Source organism: Lathamus discolor, chromosome 4, assembly GCF_037157495.1.
Source record: "Lathamus discolor isolate bLatDis1 chromosome 4, bLatDis1.hap1, whole genome shotgun sequence".
Taxonomy (NCBI): domain Eukaryota; kingdom Metazoa; phylum Chordata; class Aves; order Psittaciformes; family Psittacidae; genus Lathamus; species Lathamus discolor.
In genome coordinates this window covers 98,188,666-98,208,405 of record NC_088887.1, presented here as the reverse complement: position 1 = coordinate 98,208,405, position 19,740 = coordinate 98,188,666, and the positions used below count along the sequence as shown (strand labels likewise).

General features: G+C 43.4%; 1 protein-coding gene and 1 long non-coding RNA gene across 2 annotated transcripts in view; one reads left to right on the top strand and one right to left on the bottom strand.

Annotated features, from left to right (window-relative positions):
• Window positions 1-4,716: 4,716 nt before the first annotated feature.
• LOC136012783 (uncharacterized) lies at window positions 4,717-6,308 on the bottom strand. The gene is made up of 3 exons (XR_010611959.1): window positions 6,292-6,308; window positions 5,135-5,263; window positions 4,717-5,036 (listed from the first exon to the last, which is right to left on the bottom strand). It is a non-coding gene; the product is annotated as an uncharacterized LOC136012783 (long non-coding RNA).
• A 9,037-nt stretch (window positions 6,309-15,345) lies between these two features.
• The window catches only part of LCP1 (lymphocyte cytosolic protein 1), a 47,532-nt gene continuing 43,137 nt past the window's right edge, over window positions 15,346-19,740 (top strand). The window contains exon 1 of the mRNA XM_065678227.1: window positions 15,346-15,365. The gene's annotated coding sequence lies outside the window, so the exon portion shown is untranslated. The remainder of the gene's footprint in view (window positions 15,366-19,740) is intronic.

Below are 19,740 nucleotides of genomic sequence, written 5' to 3'. Positions count from 1 at the left end.
CCCTGGAGTTGTAAGCTTTGTGTCTCTCTGATGCTAACTATAATTTCCATGGTACCCTGGATATGAGGCTGATGTCCTCCCTCTGAATGAGTGTCCCAGATGAGGAAGGTGTTGACAGAGTAATGCCTGTGCAGAGCCCTTCTCCTCTTGGAATGCCTTTGGCAGACCAGGTATCCCTGGAGTTGTAGGCTTTGTGTCTCTCTGATTCCTAAACATAAGTATAATTTGCATGGCACCCTGGATCTGAGACTGATGTCTTCCAGCTCTATGTGTGTCCTAGATGGGATGCTGTTGAAAGAGTGATGTTGGCGCAGTTCCACGCTTCCCTTCGCATTCCTTTTGTAGCACCAGTATCCCTGAAGCTCTAGGCTCTTAGACTCTCTGAACCCTAACCCTAACCCTAGCCCTATACCTAATCAGCATGGCACCCTTGATATGTGTCTGACGTCCTCCACCTGAATGGGTGTGCCTGATGAAAAAGATGTTGAAACGGCAATGTCGATGCAGTACTGGGCGTCTGATGGAATGCCTTTGTCAGCGCCAGTATGCCTGGAGTTGTTGGCTTGTGTCTCTCTGAACCCTAACTATAATTTGCACGGCACCCTGGATCTGAGCCTGATGTATTCCAGCTCTATGTGTGTCCTAGATGGGAAAGGTGTTGAAAGACGAATGTTGGTGCAGTGCCATGCTTCCCTTGGCATGCCTTTGGCGGCATCAGTGTCCCGGATGCTCTGGGCTCTTTGGCTCTCTGAACCCTAACCCTAACCCTAACCCTAACCCTAACCCTAACCCTATACCTAATTTGCATGGCACCCTGGATATGAGGCTGTCGTCCTCCATCTGAATGAGTGTCCCAGATAAGCAAGATGTTGAAACGGCAATGTCGATGCAGTGCTGTGTGACTGATGGAATGCCTTTGGCAGCCCCAGCATCCCTGGAGTTGTAGGCTTTGTGCCTCTCTGAACTCTTAACTATAATTTTCCTGGCATACTGTATCTGAGAGTGATGTTCTCCAGCTCCATAAGTATCCTAGAAGGGAAAGGTGTTGAATGACTAATGTTGGTGCTGTGGCATGCTTCCCTTGGCATGCCTCTGGCAAGCCCATCATTCCTGGCGCTGTAGGCTTTTTGTCCCTGTGAATCCTAACCCTAACTATAATTTGCATGGCACCCTGGATCCGAGGCTGATGTCCTCCAGCTCTTTGTGTGTCCTAGATGGGAAAGGTTTTGAAGGAGTAATGCTTGTGCAGAGCCATGCTTCCCTTGGCATGCCTTTAGCAGCATCAGTATCCCTGAAGCTCCAGGCTCTTTGGCTCTGTGAACCCTAACTCTAACCCTGACCGTAATCCTAATCGTATACCTGATTTGCATGGCAGCCTGGATCTGCGGTTGGTGTCTTCCAGCTCTATGTGTGTCCTAGATGGAAAAAGTGTTGAAAGACTAATGATGGTGCTGTGCCATGCTTCTCTTGGCATGCATTTGGCAGCTATCCCTAACCCTAACCCTATATATAATTATCATGGAACACCTGGTATGAGGCTGGCGTCCTCCATCTGAATGGGTGTCCCAGATGAGAAAGATGCTGAAACGGCAATGTCGATGCAGTGCTGTGCTCCTGATGGAATGCCTTTGGCAGCCCCAGCATCCCTGGAGTTGAAGGCTTTGTGTTTCTCTGAAACCTAACTATAATTTCCATGGCGTAATGGATGTGAGGCTAATATCCTCCAGCTCTGTATGTGTGTACTAGATGTGAAAGGTGTTGAAAGACTCATGTTGGTGAAGTGCCATGCTTCCCTTGGCATGCCTTTGGTAGCTAACCCTGACCCTAACCTTAACCCTAACCCTATTCCTAATTTGCATGGCACCCTGGTTATGAGGCTTATGTCCTCCATTAGAATGGGTGTCCCAGCTGAGAAAGATGTTGAAACGGCAATGTCGATGCAGGACTGTGTGCCTCATGGAATGCCTTTGCAGACCCAGCATCCCTGGAGTTGTAGGCTTTCTGTCTCTCTGAACCCTAACTATAATTTGCATGGCAGCCTGGATCTGAGCTTGACGTCTTACAGCTCTATGTGTGTCCTAGATGGGGAAGGTGTTGAAAGACTCATGTTGGTGCAGTGCCATGCTTCCCTCGGCATGCCTTTGGCAGCATCAGTATCCCTGAAGATGTAGGCTCTTTGTCTCTCTGAACGCTTAACCTAACCATATCCCTAACCTTATACCTAAATTGTATGACACCCTGGATATGAGGCTGACGTCCTCCATCTGAATGGGTGTCCCAGATGAGAAAGATGCTGAAACGGCAATGTCGATGCAGTGCTGTGCGCCTGATGTGATGCCTTTGGCAGACCCAGCATCCCTGGAGTTGTAGGCTTTGTGTCTCTCTGAACCCTAACTATAACTTGCATGGCATCCTGGGTCTAAGGCTGATGTCCTCCACCTCTATGTGTGTCCCAGACTGGAAAGGTGTTGAAAGACAAATGTTGGTGCAGTGCCATGCTTCCCTTGGCATGCCTTTGGCAGCATCAGTATCCCTGAAGCTCTAGGCTCTTTGGCTCTCTGAACCCTAACCCTAACCCTAACCCTAACCCTATACCTAATTTACATGGCAGCCTGGCTATGAGGCAGACGTCCTCCATCTAAATGGTTGTCCCAGATGAGAAAGATGTTGAAACGGCAATGTCGATGCAGTGCTGTGCGCCTGGTGGAATGCCTTTGGCAGCCCCAGCATCCCTGGAGTTGTAGGCTTTGTGCCTCTCTGAACTCTTAACTATAATTTTCCTGGCATACTGTATCTGAGAGTGATGTCCTCCAGCTCTATGTGTGTCCTAGATGGGAAAGGTGTTGAAAGACAAATGTTGGTGCAGTGCCATGCTTCCCTTGACGTGCCTTTGGCAATATCAGTATCCCTGAAGCTCTAGACTCTTTGGCTCTCTGAACCCTAACCCTAACCCTCAGCCTATACCTAATTTGTATGGCATCCTGGATCTGAGGCTAATATCCTCCATCTGAATGGGTGTCCCATATGAGAAAGGAGTTGAAACAGCAATGTTGGTGCAGTGTCGTGTTCTCCTTGGAATGACTTAGGCAGCCCCAGTATTTCTCGAGTTGTAGGCTTTGCGTTATTCTGAACCCTAACCCTAACCCTAATTTGCATGGCATCCTGGATCTGATTTTGACATCCTCCAGCTGAATGGTGTCCCAGATGAAAAAGGTGTTGAAGTGGCAGTCTTGATGCAGTGCTGTGCTTCCCTTGGCATGCCTTTGTCAACACCAGTATCCATGGAGGTGTGGGCTTTCTAGCTCTCTGAACCCTAACCCTAACCCTAACCCTAACCCTAATTTGAGGCTGACGTCCTCCAGCCGAAGGGGTGTCCCAGATGAGAAAGGTCTTGATGCGGCAATGTTGGTTCAGTGCTTTGTGCCTGTTGGAATGCCTTTGGCAGCCCCAGCATCCCTGGAGTTGTAGGCTTTGTGTCTCTCCGAACCCTAAACTCAACCTTAATCCTAATTTGCATGGCATCCTGGATCTGAGACTGATGGCCTCCAGCTGTTGTTGAAGGAGCAATGTTGGTGCAGTGCCATGCTTCTTTTGGAATGATTTTATCAGCCCCAGTATCCTGGATGCTTTGGGCTTTGTGGATCTCTGAACACTAACCCTAATCCGAACCATAATTTGAATTGCACGCTGGTTCTGAGGCTTATGTCCCAGATGGGGAAGGTCTTTCTAGAGAAATGTTGATGCAGTGTCGTGTTGCCCTTGGTATGTATTTAGCAGCCCCTACATCTCTGACCCTCCTCCCCAACCAGAATGTGCTCTGGAGGTAACAGCTTCTGGATCCTGTGTACAAGGGACAGTTTAGCTCTTCGGTCTTATTCCTCATTCAGACAGATACATTTATTTGATTTATTCAAGGACAAGAGGGTGTGTTGGATGCTTTGGTCCTAGTCTGCTGATAGGATCACGACAGCTTAAAAGCAAGGTAAATTTAGGATGGTGTTTCTTTCGCAACAAACTAGGGTCATATATCACTCAGTTAAACTACTGTTTTTGCTGGAGTTTGTAATTACACCTTCAAGCACAAAAGCAAGACTTACTGTATAGTTGCATGAAAATCTGCTTTCATATCTAACACATTTCTAAGATGCTGAAACATATTTCCTGCTCCCAAAAGAAAGCAACGTCAAAAACGTGTAGGATTGTTTTGTACTGAGCAAATTGGAATGTCTTGATAATTTAGGAAGGTATTATTGTTTAATCTTCTTATGAATCTACACTTCTGTTTAATAAATGACATTCCAAAGGCAATATGCCTTAGACAAATAAAAAATATGCTTTGCAAAACAGAAATTAAGACATTTAAAAGAAAGCTGAAAGTGTTGACCACTTCTATAATTCAAATAAATAATAAATAAATTCTATAATTCAAATAAATTGGAAAATTTTGGACTATTTTTTAATGGCAGCCAAGAAGCATCTGGAGCACCAGAATACTGACTCTGAAATGAGGTACCTCTCCATTTTTTTCCATTAACCTTTGGCATGACTCTACCAGCTTCTTTACATAGGACTCTGAAATTTCTATACACACAGATCTTCACTCCAGCATGAAGTGACACAGATTTCTGGAGTTTCTGGACAGAAAGCTGGATTTTCAGGAACAGAACCCCAGCCTCAGCATAGCATCAAGTCTCTCAGTTCTCCCATAGACAAAAATAATGTGATACGACAGGTCTTTATTTATCTTATTGGAAGCCTTAGCAAAGATGCAGAGGTCATTGTGTTTAGACGCTGCATAAAGTTACAAGATGCACAGACTGTCTAATACGGCAGCAGTGGAGAGACTCTAGGAATAACTGGAAGTCAGCCTGCTCCGGAAGAGGACACAGCACAACCGCAGCAATGGAGGGCTCTGCATGAGCTGAGAGGCAGGGCTGCACTGAACTTGCTGTCCTGCAGACCCATCTGTGTCCCTGCATGTAGCTGCATGTCACTGTGTGGATCTGTCAGTCCACTCAAGGCTAGCTTGGAGCTCTCTGCAACATACAAAAGATGAGTAAGAACTCACAAAGTTGGGGCAATGCTGTTGTATTTAAGTACTTTTAAATAATTTAATGTAGTTTAAGCAGCTTGCCTCAAAAAAAGAATGGATGCAGCACAGCAAAGGCTTCACCAGCGATGACCATAAACCAAGGATCTTTTTAGTATGTGGCAAGGCCTGATTGTCTACTAAAAATAACTTGACAAGACTGGGTTTTCCCCCCTAAAAAGAATAATAATAGTGCTGTTAGCAAATAATGCTCTTAATAAACAGTAGGCAAAGTGTAGAGAAGTTGAATAAAATAAGGAGAGGGGTCATTTGAGGATCTCAGCTGGTAAAGTGGGAAGTAGCTTCATTGATTTGATGCTTTAGAGATGATTCATATAGCTGAGGAATTTATATACTGTACACTTTTCAGCAAAGAGAAAAAAGACCTATAAATACTTTCCTCTACAGCAACATAAGCGTATGGCTGGAAAGAACATGAAAAGTCAATAACTGTTTTTTCTAGTACCAGAAAGAGAACTCCCAGCACTGTTTGTTTGCATATGATGGTGGTTCTGGTATTTCCATCTCTGTCATTGCTAGTTTCCATTTTGGCCATACTTGCAGAAATGGTTAATAAAGTGACATAACCTGCTTGATTTGACAATTAAATTTCTTATGCATATGGTACCAGAGAACCCCCATATAAACAGGTATCAGACAAAATTTGTGCCAAATTGCTACAATATGGAATACTTCTTATCACACCTTACAAATACAGACATAGCACAGCACAACATTTTCAGGTACCAAGAAAGTTTTCTGTGGAAATTGACATTTTAACAGGTTTTCTAGAACACAGATACAGGAAAGAGAGCAGTAACAACAATTTCGTCAAGGTTATGGAAAAACGAATGGAATATTTACAGTTAATCTACACAGAGCATGAGATTGAGGTTCATTTAAAGCAGAATGTATTCAGCCGGAATGTCGTGGTTTAAACCGATCCACACAGCTCGTCCACTCACTCCCCCTCTTCTTTCCCTCCCTCTACTCCCAGAGGGACGGAGAGGAGAATCAAAAAGAATGCAACTCCCATGGGTTGAGATAAGAACAGTTTAGTAACCAAGGTATAACACAAACTACTACTGCTACCACCAATAATAATAATGATAAAGGAAATAACAAGAGGAAAGAACACAACACCTCAACACCAGCCAACCAATAACTCGCCCCACTCCCCCCAGCCGAGCACCGACCCATACCTTGTCCAACCCTGCAGTCCCCCAGCCCTTCTGGGTAACTCTCGGTTAATACGGGGCATGACGTGCTGTGGTATGGAATACCTCTTTGGTCAGTTTGGGTCAGGTGTCCTGTCTCTGCTTCCTCCCGGCCTCCCCTCCTCCCTGGCAGAGCATGAGGCTCAGAAAGTCCTTGGCCAGACCAAACATTTGAGCAGCAACTAAAAACATCGACGTTATCAGCATTGTTCCCAGGCCAGAAAATCAAAACACAGCACTGCACTAGCTACTAAGAAGGAGAAAAATAACTGCTACTGCTGAACCTAGGACACGGAATTACTCCCAAAATCTCTAATCAGTTATTCCTGATCCACCTTCTCACTCAGTATATTTACTCTGAGCTATTAAAATCAATATGTGAAAATGCACTATGTACCTCTAAGGAGGAACTTGCTTATCCAAATTACAGCTCCTATTCTAATGGAAGCCTGCAGCAGACAGTTGGGTGGAGCCTGCAAACCATTTCTATCAGGGTGGCTTAGAAAACCATTTCCTCATGCCAACTTCCAGGGATTTGTGTCCTCTATGAAGGCAAAAACATAAATTCTGGCAGAGGATCCCACCTGGGATTTTGAGTGACGCTTCCTCTGGTTTGTTCACCTAGGAGACTAAATGGCTGGTTCAGACCCACCAATGGACAAAGTTTTGACCAACAGGCAAATTCCCAGAAACCATGAAATATTAAATCTCTGGTTCCTTACCAAAAGCAAGAGGCACCTTCTCTCATTTTTCGTATCTGACAGCTACTTTGTATGATGCTGACATAACTTGGGTTGAATTACACTTTGGCAATAGGTACAGTGCTAAGCAAGTGCCAAGAAAATTATGCAGGCTGCATCAGAAAGAACACTAGTAACAGTAAAAGTACAGAGGAAATGGCAAAAGAAGGTGAGACGAGAAAAGAAGAAATAAACGATGAAGAATTTAAGGCAAGGGAACTGTAGAAGAAAAGAATGCAAGCCAGTTATCTCTACAGCTACTCTAATGTTAACAAAAGAGTTTTAAATCATTATAAACACTTCTTTTTCATGCAGTGGTACAGTACAAAATTTAAGGTAATTCTTCCATGGATGAGGTTACAAAGCCAAAGATACTTTGAGTGAAAGCTGCTATTGACTCTTACACACAGCAACATGAATAATGTACCTTTAAAGGATACACCTGAAGGCTAAGAGCAATCTTCTGGTACAAGAAGCAACATAATTCTTCCACTTGGACCTAGACATCAGTTTTTCCTCTTCATCTTGCTTGCTTGCTTGCTATAAAATGGAAATTAGTTTCCCAAACATCTTCCACACTACTGTCATCAGGGGCATCGTTAGAGTCTGTGATATAAAAAGGATGTCAGGCATTACAGAACTTCTTAGGGGAAAGAAAACAGTAGAAAATGAAGACTGAATGAGAAGTGTTCTGCAAACCTCCTGCGTTTAATCCTTGAGATCCTTTGTTGCCATACTCAGACAAAACTTTCACACAGTAATCAATTAACTCATCAGTACCTTCATAAGGATATAAAGACTTCAGATTCTTTACAAACATTTTCCCCTTTAGTGGGAGAAGAGTAAGTCTTCATGTACAGAAAAAAGGGGCCAGCAGGCAGAACTGGATTATAGCCTACAGTAATGGCAGTAGTTTGCCCTCCTCCATAGCTACCATTTGCAGTTAGAGGCACTACAGGCTTCTCATTGTGCTGGAGCATGCTAAACCTAAAACTGTTCAGAAGTGACATACTTCTCCAGAGTGCTTTAGATCTTGTAACTCTAACCTCACTGTCACTTCAATGCCAAATCAAGATTGCATATTAATTTGTTATAATTCCACTATATTGATAATGCAACAGCTGTAGTCCTTCAGAGTCTGCAAGTGCCTTGCTGCATTTCTGAGAGTCTTATTTCCCATAATGCAGTTTTATGACTGTCAAACAATGTCATCCATCTAGTTTCTCTCTTAAAAGTGACACTGCTTGATTCTGCCTGTAAAGGGCCCTTCCCTTCCAGGTTCAGGTAGCTTCAAGAAATGTCTAGTATATATTTTTTCTTTCTTTTCCTCTTCTAAAAGTTCTTCTGGTGAACCAAATTTTTTCACCCAAGGCCGTTTCTAAAGAGAAATGCAAAATAATAGTGGAAGACACGTTGCATGTGCAAAAACTAAGTTCCTTTATACATATGGCTCAGAATCATGCTTTTTATGCAGTTTTGCAGCTGACCATGGAGATACGACTTCTCTCTTCAGAAGAGGGGACTCTCCAAAGGGTGAAACAAACCTTCAGATAGCTGAACTCAGTGAAATTGCTTACCTCTCTTTGCTGATTGCCAAAAGGTTTATAAATTCTATTTACTTAGTTTATTCACCTCCATTCAATGACTGTGTGGTGGAACTGCACTGAGCCCTCTTGTCCTACACCACTGATGCAGATTCATTTCATACATCTGCCACTAGAACTGGACTTGGCCTTTGCTACATGGGCTATTCCCAAAGACCTTATTCTAGAGGTCTGTTGGTTCTTTAGGTGGTCTAAAATTTCGGAACAGTACTGCAGCTAGTGGTCATATAGTTCTGAACTTTTTTATCAACAAAGAAATGCTTAGCAAATTATCCTTCATTCAGCTTGTGTACTTCCACAAGGTTTATGTTCTGTTCCCTTTGTTAGGGAGATGCTCCCTTTGTCAAGGAAACTCATTTCCAGGGACCTGCTGAGGGGGGAAGTTACTCCTTATAACTCTCTGCTACAACTCAGCTCTCAAAGAAAGCTGGGACTATTGACTTATCTCCCTGGCTTTCTTGCCCTCCACCACAGTGTTTGACAGCTTCCAGCCCTGTGCTGGGCACAGTCCACACCCTGACATTTCTGCTGCCTTTTCAGCCAGCTGCTTCATTGGGTTACATCCTCACTTTGTATACTCCCCTGCAGAGAAAAGGACTTTTATGCCACACCACATCATCTTCTTTTCCTAGTCCGGGGCTCCCACTGTCAGATCTCAGACTCACACTTCACGAAGCACAAAACAATTCCATCCACCAAGATGATCGAACTACCAGTGCTGAAAAACTGCTCGCTGATCAATGGGCATGTTGTTGTATAAATATCTATCAGGTGTAATAGTTCCACTTGGAGAAATGATCCTTGAACAAAATTTACTGGGCAGCTCGTAGATTTTTGTCAGGTTTACTATTTAAATACACGATCTATAAATAGCATCCATCACTAATATGTACTACTACAAGGAGACGCATCACAACAGAACTTTGTTTCAGGATAAAAGGTTTATCTATCACTTTTAAAATGGTTTAAATCACTGAAGCACAGCTCTGATAGTGAGCCAGAAATAGTTACATCTGTTCAGGCAGTGGCAGACTCGAAATGTATTGCATGGAGGGAAATTTTACCAGCCCTTCAAAATAATATTTGGAAGGGTTTAATAATATCAAGGGGGGAATAACTATATCACCTGACTTTTCAACCTTATTTCTCTAATTGCAACTTCTTTACTATTTTAAATACTGTTACAAAGATATTACTTTTAGTATATTCTTGTTGTTCTTTTAAATTAATATTACACAATGATAACAAATATAGTATGACATTATTCTAACAAAACATCAATTACCATTTATTTCAAACATCATATTTTTTTTTCTTTCTGTTTCCCTGCTTTATTGGCTATGTCATGATTGAGGAGTTTTAGCTATTTAGATACTTCTAACACAACTACAGAGGCTAGATGGAAAAAAAGCTTGCTTTGGTGTCTTTAACCCAGTTTGTAGGGACAGCATTTTTTTTCATGCTACCACTTTGTGCTGATCTTTACAAAAAGCACTGTAAAATTTCTGTATGCTGCAGTTGTACAGCAGATCCTGGGGCTTGGCATTTTTGACAGAAGTCAGTGAACCTGACTTCAGGTGCCAGGATCCTTCTCTACAGATCTGTTTCCAGGATTGGTGCCTAGTTTCTAGCTTATTTTTTTATTACTTAAGTTAAAAATGGTTTTATTATAGCTCATGTTATTATTTTTCACTTTCATTTTTAAAGGTTAGTTCTTAAATATTTAATCAATAGCTACTTTATATAAACTGGAAAGAGCTTTTCATTCACATATATAGGCCCACAAAACGCCCAGTTATTTCTGAACCATACTGCACTGTGAGTCCTTTGTTTTAATTAGAAATCCTTGATGCTTTTAAAATAATATAAATCAACATGTGGCTTTTTTCATGGATGTATATTCTGAGAAAAGCAGGACCATTCCCCAACCATTTCAAAAGTGATAAATAAACCTTTTATCCTGAAACAGTTCTGTTGTGATGGCTCTCCTTGTAGTAGTACCTATTAGTGATAGATGCTATTTATAGATCATGTATTTAGTAAACCCAAATTTTTTTCATTTAATTTTTCATCTTCATTTGAGTTGTATCTCATATGGTGTGACTCCATGTGATCTAATTTATTTTTTCTTGATGCCACCGGTTTTTCACATCCTCTCTCATATCTATGTATGAGTGAGGCGGAATGCCTCTCTTATCCAGTAGGCAGTGTTCAAGTCTGATAGGTAGAAGACCTAAGTTCCAGAACCTGCCTTGATGACTTTTCCACTGTTTACATGAAGAGCCTCCCAAAGATATGCAGATCATACAGGTCACACTACAGTCTCATTCTCACTGCTTTGCACTAGTAGCTTAACTTCCAGTCTATCTTCTATGTAAATTTTAGAGAACACATGGAATTTGAAACTATGCAGTACAAGAATTGTCTTTATACAATTTACCTTTACCAAAATTCTCCCTCAATTCAGACGACAGCTTAGGATGCAGAGGTCTACAAAGCAGTTTGCTCAGTCATTTTCTGCTTTGACCTTGTTCCTGATGGATGACTGAAGATATTTCAAAAAATCAGAAGAATCTGACAAGGCAAATAAAAAGAAATAGTCATCTCTAGTTTAAGGTGTTGGGCTATAAATGTCTGCTCAGATAAACTAGGTGATAAAACAATCATAAAACAGGAGAAGTGGAGAAGTGGACAAAAAGAGCATTTGTTCACTTAATAACCGATTCAACAGTTTCTCCAGTTATCATTAGTGTTTCAGGAAATAAATTGGCGACTAAAAAAGAAAGTAATTAGCTTTACTTGCAGTAAGGAATGTTTTTCAGAACCTCTGTCAGAATAGGTGGGGCAATTGGAGTTTTTAGTCTCTGCTCTAACGGAGGAACAGTAAAATAGAGAAACACCCACTGTCAAGCTTTCTAAAAGCTCCCAGAAAGTTTTCTGCTGGATAAACAGATTTAATAAGAGCAACAGTTTAACCCTTGTAAAAGGCTGATTCTGCAAGTAGCTATTTTATGCTTCTTTGTGGTTTCCTCTTAGTTTATGAATACATGCAATGATAATGGTTTCAATCAAAAAAACCCTGATTTGGTTTCAAAAATGTTCTTATTAGTAGCCAAGTTTAGCAAATCTCTGATTCACAGTAATTTTCAAGATTATCTACATGCTAAATTGCAGAGTTGTCTTGTTTGTTTGTTTGTTTGTTTGTAAGGCTAAAAACATGTAAGACATCACAGAGTATAAAGATCTGGTACTAAGGAACTGGAAATCAGAAGGAAAACACAGAAGGGAAAGCACTGATGAAGGTGACTTTGAAGAGAAACTGAAAGTGCCATCAGGAAACTAATGGTTCACAGGGAGATTTATTAAGGTTTAAAAAATGGTCACATACAGCTAGAAGCAAGGACAACTCTATGCAAAAATATTTCAGTAATTTAAAGTAGATAAACTTGATGCTTTGGTGCAATTTTGCATCTGGACAAGATTAATTTAAATGAGTGTAACATTATATAAAACTGTGCTGAAAAGAAAAAAATACTGTGATGAAAAGAACAAACAGTCCCGAATTATGTAAACAGGGCCGAGTTCTGATTTGACACTTTGCTAACGTGCTTGAATGACAGTTAAACACGGGGACGGGGGAAAGAAGAAGCAGGGGAAGTTTGAAAAGGAAGCTTGGAGTTCAGTTATAGCCATCCTGAGTTTGAATAAATGGTCAAACATTGCAGCAAGATGAGTGACCGCTGCATGAAAATAACTGGAATCTGGCATGATTCATGATGTTAACCAGAGACTAGCGACAACATCCTTGCAATAAACTGGAAGAACAGGAGGAAGAATATAATATTAAACCCAAAACAAAACAAATAGAAACCCCAATAACATCAACAAAACCACAATGAAGGAATTCTTAAAAAGGCAAAGAAGTTGAGTTTCAGGAACAAGAACAAAACACTCTATAGCTATGTCTGGACTTCCCTGGTGATTCATTGCATCTTATCATCGCAGTCATTCACTCTTCAGGATAAGGGTTCTGGCACCTGACACATGGATAACAGCATAGGGAATAATTCATCTTGGTAGATATCTCAGGAGTTCTTTAATCATTAACCTCCTGATCACAGCAGGGTTGACTATGAAGTCTGAGCAGATTATTTAGAGCTTTACCCAAGGATGGAGACCCAACAACCCCTCAGGGCAACCTCTTGGCCTTCTTCCAACACTGATAAAAATCAAAACACAGAGTGCACACCCGGTTAGGGCACACATCTGAAGACAGATAAATGTTCTTTCTTTTTCTCATTTATAGGTAATCTGTGTGAAAACTGGCTGACAGATCAACAATGGTAACAAATGTTCACAGATACGGTTAAGAAATCATCAGTGCCTTGAGGAGCACTGCCTGCAAATTACACGGTGGTAGAACAGACTGTAAATAAATGAAGGACTAGGATGAAAATGGAGTGGAAAAAGTCCTGACAGTGAGTGGACACAGCACATTCAATTGGCTCAGAGTCAGAGAAAGAGGTGAAAGCACCAGAGGAAACATGAAGTTACAAAAACGAGCAGTGTTGGTAAGAAGGAAAGCAGGAGTCTGGTGCAAATGCAGCACAGACAAGAAACCCTGGTGTTTCTGGCAGGGGAGAAAGAGTTGTTCAAGCTGCTAGAGACAGGAAGGATAAAAGCAAGCCAAGGAGAGAGGGAACATGATTTTCTCATGAGATAAAATTGACCATTATAGTTGGTAAGATTCTATGTAAAAATCAAAATGAAAGCAGAACTGAGAAGTCTAAAGGCTGTGGCCACAGAAGCATGGCTGTGGTCACTAATGTAGGTGCAATTTAGTTCAAGACACCAGACAGCTGAGCCAACAAGACTCACCAATGCTTAAGGAGGGAAGAAGAAAATGAGTAGTGGGGAAGTTCAGCCCAATGAATATGCAGGAACAGAATGAAAGATACAGTAGGGAAGAAGATGGTGAACCCTTCCAGGCTAAGACCTTGCTAGGGGAAAAGAATGAAGTCAGGGGCAGAAGGGGGATGGAGGGAACAATATGCAACAAACATATCATGAAGAGGAAGAAAGACACAGGGTGACTTCAGGAGTGGATCAAAAGAAACATTGAAACAGTTCTGTCCTGCTCTAAGCATGGCCAAGTATCAGGAACTTTCTGCTCTATGGTATCAAAACCAAGTTAATGCTGATCAGGAAAAAGCATCTGTTCTGTGTATCAGCTTTACAGAGATACCTTAAAAATGTATTTTATTGAGCAGTATAATTACTGTACAGTACAATACAAAATACTAGTAAGATACAACATTGAGCTTGGTTTTGTTCTTCACCCTAAATATTTCCCATCTTTGAGCTGAAATTTTCCCACCTCTTTATTACCATTTATACACCTTTACAGGTGCCTTGCGCAGCACTGTCTGACACAGAAAGAACATAGGAAACCTTGCCCAGACTTGGCTTCTGCCTCTGATCTAAGGCGTGGTAGCTCAGCCACAGCATCTGTGAACACTGTACACACACGCTGGGGACTTCTCACTTTGAAAGCTGCCCAAGAGAAAAGGACCTGGGGATGCTGATTGATGGCTGCTGAACATGAGCCAGCTTGTGCCCAGGCAGCCAAGAAGGCCAGCGGCATCCCGGCCTGTATCAGCAACAGTGTGGCCGGCAAGGCCAGGGCAGCGATCATCCCCCTGTACTGGCACTGGTGAGGCTGCACCTCGAATCCTGTGTTCAGTTCTGGGCCCCTCACTACAAGAGAGCCACTGAGGTGTTGGAGCAGGTCCAGAGAAGGTCAACAAAGCTGGTGAAGAAGGGTCTGGAGCACAAGTGTGATGAGGGATGGCTGAGGGACTTGGGGTTGTTTGGTCTGGAGAAGAGAAGGCTCAGAAGGGACCTTATCGCTCCTTACACCTGCGTGAAAGGAGGCTGTAGGGAGACTGGGGGTGGTCTCTTCTCCCAAGTAACAAGTAATAGGACAAGAAAGAGGTAACAGCCTCAAGCTGCACCAGGGGAGGTTTAGACTGGATATTAGGAAAAATTTCTTCGCCAAATGGGTGCTCAGGCATTGGAACAGGCCACCGAGGGCAGCGGTGGAGTCACTGTCCCTGGAAGTGTTCAGAAACTGTGTAGATGAGGCCTTTAGTGACATGGTTTGGTGGTGGCCTTGGCAGTGCTGAGGCAACGGTTGGACTTCGTCTTCAAGGTCTTTTCCAACCTAGCTGATTCTGTGATTCTCTGATTCAGCCGTTGCTGCCCGTCCCTGACAGGCTGCTCCGGGCACTCCGCGGCCGGCCCCCAGGCTGGGAGCAGAGCCGCTCTCTGGGCCATGGCCCACAGCAGGTTCACCCTCCTCCCTCCACAGGGGCGGCGCGGCGCCCCCTCAGCCACAAACCACTGGCACTCGGGGCTAACCGGGCTGGCGTCCCGCACCCCGGCGTAAGGCCACTGCCGCCCGAGAAGAGCCCCAGGACAGCCCCAGGACAGCCCCAGGACAGCCCCAGGACAGCCCCGGGTGCCCGCTCCCCATCACCCTCCACCGCGACAGTCTCCATCTCAGAGCCGCCTGCTGCTGCAGCACGCGAGGCCAACAGACGGGGGCGTGGCCACGGGGGGTGGGCGGGGCACGGCCGGCGGGAGCACGCGAGGGGTCTGCGGCAGCGCGCCCGCCGCTGCCCTGCATCGCCTGTTGCGGCGCCGCTCCTCGCTGGTAACTACCCTCTCGTCGCAATTAACTGGTGATGATGGCGATGGTGATGATGATGGTGATGGTGATGGTTCCCTCTCTCGGGGCTCGCGGAGACGGTGTGAGGGCTGGGGGGCGGGCGTGGAGCCGCGCTGGGGGAATCGTGCATCGTCGGAGGGGCTGGAAGCGGGGCGCCGGTGCTGTGGGTCACACGCCCTGCCCGGAGCCCGTGGGGGATGAGGTGCAGACATGGTGCTCTTCGTGCCGAGCGGGGTCGAGCTGGGCCAAACCTCCTCCAATTAGTGGCAGAAGTATAATTAATTTCAGCAGTGGACCCGGCGCTGCACTCCTGGTTCAAGCAAGCCCCCGTTTGATCAAGCGTTGTAGAAATCTCGCATGGGTATAAAGTCTGTTGGAAGTGACTTGGAAACGTGGAGCAGGGCAGAGCAGGGACTGGATGGGATGGGGAAGGCTGGGATACCGAATTGGAGGCAGTTTTAGCATCTCTGTTAGCTGAAAATGGTCTCGTTAGATTGCATTTAGGGACTGATGAGCAGTCTGCATCTGCATTACACAGACTCTGATCACTCAGCATCGTTTTCTGTGTCAAAAACTGCTTAGTGGATACATTTAACTGTAGTATTTATTTTTTAAACTCCTTTTGGTCCATAGGGTCCCACTAAGGACAACTTCTTTATAGTGGTAATAGTTTTGAGAATTTCTGAAGGGCATTTCTTTTGCTTCCCTATGGAAATGAAGAAGCTGGTTTGCATGTTGCAGATGACTCTGCTGTTTGTCCCCTGCCTGCAAGGGTAATGCTTCCCTACCAGGCTGGCAGCAATCAATTCCCCTCTCTTGCTTCTGCTTTTCCTTTGCACATACTCCACTGTGTAAAGTGAGTGGACTAGGCTGAGGGAAAAATTTGGATGTCTTTCCTCAAAAGAAACTGTATAAATTAAATGAAAGGTATGGCTGCAGCGGGTGTAATAGATGCCAGAGGGGAATTATTTATGTAACACACCAAAGCATTTACATTTTTTTAATGCAGTCATCATCCAAGGATCAATACTGTGCCCAAGTGATTTATCATTGGCTTTTGTGCTTAGCGGTGAAACTCAAAGCGAAATGTCTTGATGAAGAAATACACGTTACGTGCACACCATGTGAAATCGTGAGCTCTTCCCCATTAGGTTGTAAGCTCATTTGGGCAGGTCCCCTTGTGTTACTGTCTTTGCGCAGTAGTGATGGTTGCATATCCACCATGGTGTGGCCACGCGCTGCATGGTGCTCGGGGCTGGTGGGACACCTCTTCCCACCCTGGCACCCCTTTTTGTGGGAGGCAGAACAGGGGTGCTTATGCCTGCCTTTGGGTTTGGATTTGGGTACGACCAGGGTGAGCATTCAGATCTGGGAGCCCAGACACACTCCCAATTCCCTTGGTCAGATGAAGGTGCTTGCACTGAAGATGACACTCTGAGGAAGGCTAGAAGGATATCTGAAGGGTACCAGAATCCTCACGCTGAAAAAAAGTTTGTATGTGTTCATGCCGTTTACAGCGAAATATTGTGTTGCAGTCTTCCATTGGAGATAAATGTGGAACTTTAGGACTGGCAATAGGGATAATACAACAAAATCTTGCCAAAATATTTAATCTTTATTCTCTAAAGCACTGACTTCAGCAGGGTTAGTAGTTAACATGCCCAAAGCTAAGTGTTTGGAGGGTGGGACACTGGGTTGGCATGCGTGCTGCAGATGATGGTACTGAGCTTGGGCTTGGCCAGGTCCCTTCTGCCAGGTACTCACTGGCAGGGGTGGTAGGGGAAGCCTTTCCCTCAGTGCTGTCTCCTGGCTCTGCAGCAGTGTACAAGCCAATACTAAGTACTATGTGGACCCCAGACTGAAAACCCTACCCGTTGAATACCAGAGTGTGATGTAGGCTTCCTCTCCTGAGGAAGTTTTGCATCCTATATTCTGTGACTGGGATGAAATTTTGCTCTTAACAGGAGCTCCTGGCAAAACTTCTCTAGGCTTCACTGGGACTGCGATTTTCCTTATTTCGGATGAGAGGAACAAGGTGTCCATTGTGTTTGGGAGAGCAAGGTGTATCTTTTTTTGTTTCAGCATAAAAAAACAGTTACAAGACCTGTGCTCAGTACACCATCTCACTCAAAGGCTTGTGGGTGTCTGGTGTGACAAAGACATATGGCAAGGACGTTGGCCCACATCCCCAGCAGTGTCTGGCATTAATCTCCATTGATGATTTGCCTTGGGTGACTGGTTGGATGGTTCTTCCATCAGCTGCTTCCAAAATCATCCCCTTTATTCCTTTAACAATTTTTAAGACATACTAATTGTGAGTGAGAAGATCAGCAGCAGTGACAGTCCAGTAATGGTGTATGCTATAGATGTTATTTCAGAGTTAGAGGCCAAGATGAAACTCCCTTTCCCACATTACCATATCATGTGGTGCTTCCTCACCATTAACCGTTTCTGTCTCTTGCATCCCATCATCATCTCTAAGACAGACCTGCAATTCATGAATTTTCCCATGTGCAACACACACTTCAGGTAGCCCTTGCTAAAAAAATAAATCCTCAGAACACTAATACCCTCCAATTATCCATGCCAAATCAGAGAAATGAGCAGCAAGGAACCATAGACAGGGCTGTGTTGGGAGCTCTAGAGAACTCAGAGATAGATGTCTTCTACTTCTCTGCATGCACATGTATAACCGGTGCTATTGCTAAATAACCAGACCTATTTATTTATGTATTTATGAATTTATTTATTTTACAGATAACCTGCAGGTTTCCTCATGAAAATGCAATCATTCATCAGAAATTACAGTCTCTTCCTTGCTATTGTAGTCTATTCCTTGATGCTTTTGAAGGCTGGATATAAAAAGTACCAACTGTAACAGTGGGGTTAACAAAATGGAATGACTTTCATCAAGAATAAGCTAGGACCATGCTGCTAGTCCTCCTACTGACCTTTAGTATTGGCAACATAGGGAGCACACAACTGGAAAATTCACAAATTGGTAATATCATTACAAGGTGGACTTGAGGGATGGATTTCTAAATTGATGGTGGACTGCAAAGAAAAAAATCTACTTTCAGTCTCTCAGTATTTTGCTTTTTTTCAGGCACAAACTGTGCTGCCTTTGGGCAGAGACCCTCTGGAGAGTGCCTCGACTCTTGGGAGCCCTGAAGTTCATCCCACTGCATACGGGCTTAGGAGCCTGAGTGGGTGCTCAGTGTTAGGGAGGGGAATACTCCCTGTGTAAACTTCTGCAGTCTGTAGGCTTCCTCTTTTCCTTCCTACCCTACCTAGTGACCTAATGACCCATAGTATTTACAGTGCATTCATTTACTTCTCACTTAGGGAAATACAACTATTCCAATTTCCTTCTTTCTTATGGAAAGATAGCTAGTCCATTTCATCAGCATTTTGAATAAACCTTATTTATCTTTTTTAATTTGCTTTAGTTATGTTTAACCTGTTTCTATTGTGATCATCCTTATACTTATTTTTTTTTTAAGTTTTATTCTGAATCAGTATCAACATATTTCCCCAGTTTAAAAATTCTGTATCTGTGTTGGTTTTCATTATTGAGCCTTCAATATTTACTCTTCCTTTCCTGTTGTGGTATTTTAGCACTAGTAGACCTTTATTTGATTGTGATTGGACGCCCTTGACCATTACTGTTTCAGGAAGCCACAGAAGTTGTTTTGTATGGTTTCTTGCTTTAAAGAAAATATCAGAAGAAGGTCAGCACATTTCATTTTGCTCTTGCACGCCCTTCTCCTGCAGGAAGTGGACTGTTTTAGCTTATATGTATGAGCTAAGTAAACATGTATGCTTTTACATCAGAATTTTCCTTCCCGTAGCACTGCGTTTTCATGTAGCTCACTGAGCATGAGATTTGTGTAGATGAACACCAGAGGTCCCTTCCAACCAATGTATCCATGCTGCTTCCTTCTCAACCTGTTCAAACTGGGTACCACAGGATGGAAAAGTGTGGTTAAAACTCTAATGTCCATGTATTTGGGACAGCAGAGTGGCAGCACATGTCTTCACATCACACTTAAATCAGTGAATCCAAAAGTTCATTGGAAAAGGAGGTCAGCACCTTTCTGGAATTGATTTCCCCAAAGATAAAACCCTGTAAAACTGCAGTAAAAAAATATTTGTTTCGAGACCTGAGTATTTTTGTGGAGTGTTTTTGTTCCTGTAAGCAGAAATAGCTGTATTTCTTAGAAAAGTGGAATTTCTTTCCTCATTACAGTTCCTGTAACTGTGCTGTTATGTTGCCTTGAAATGAAGGGGGTTTTGTTAACTTTTTATCAATGCTTGTTGCCCTGTTGGGATTGAATTTCCTATCCCTTTCAGGGCAGAA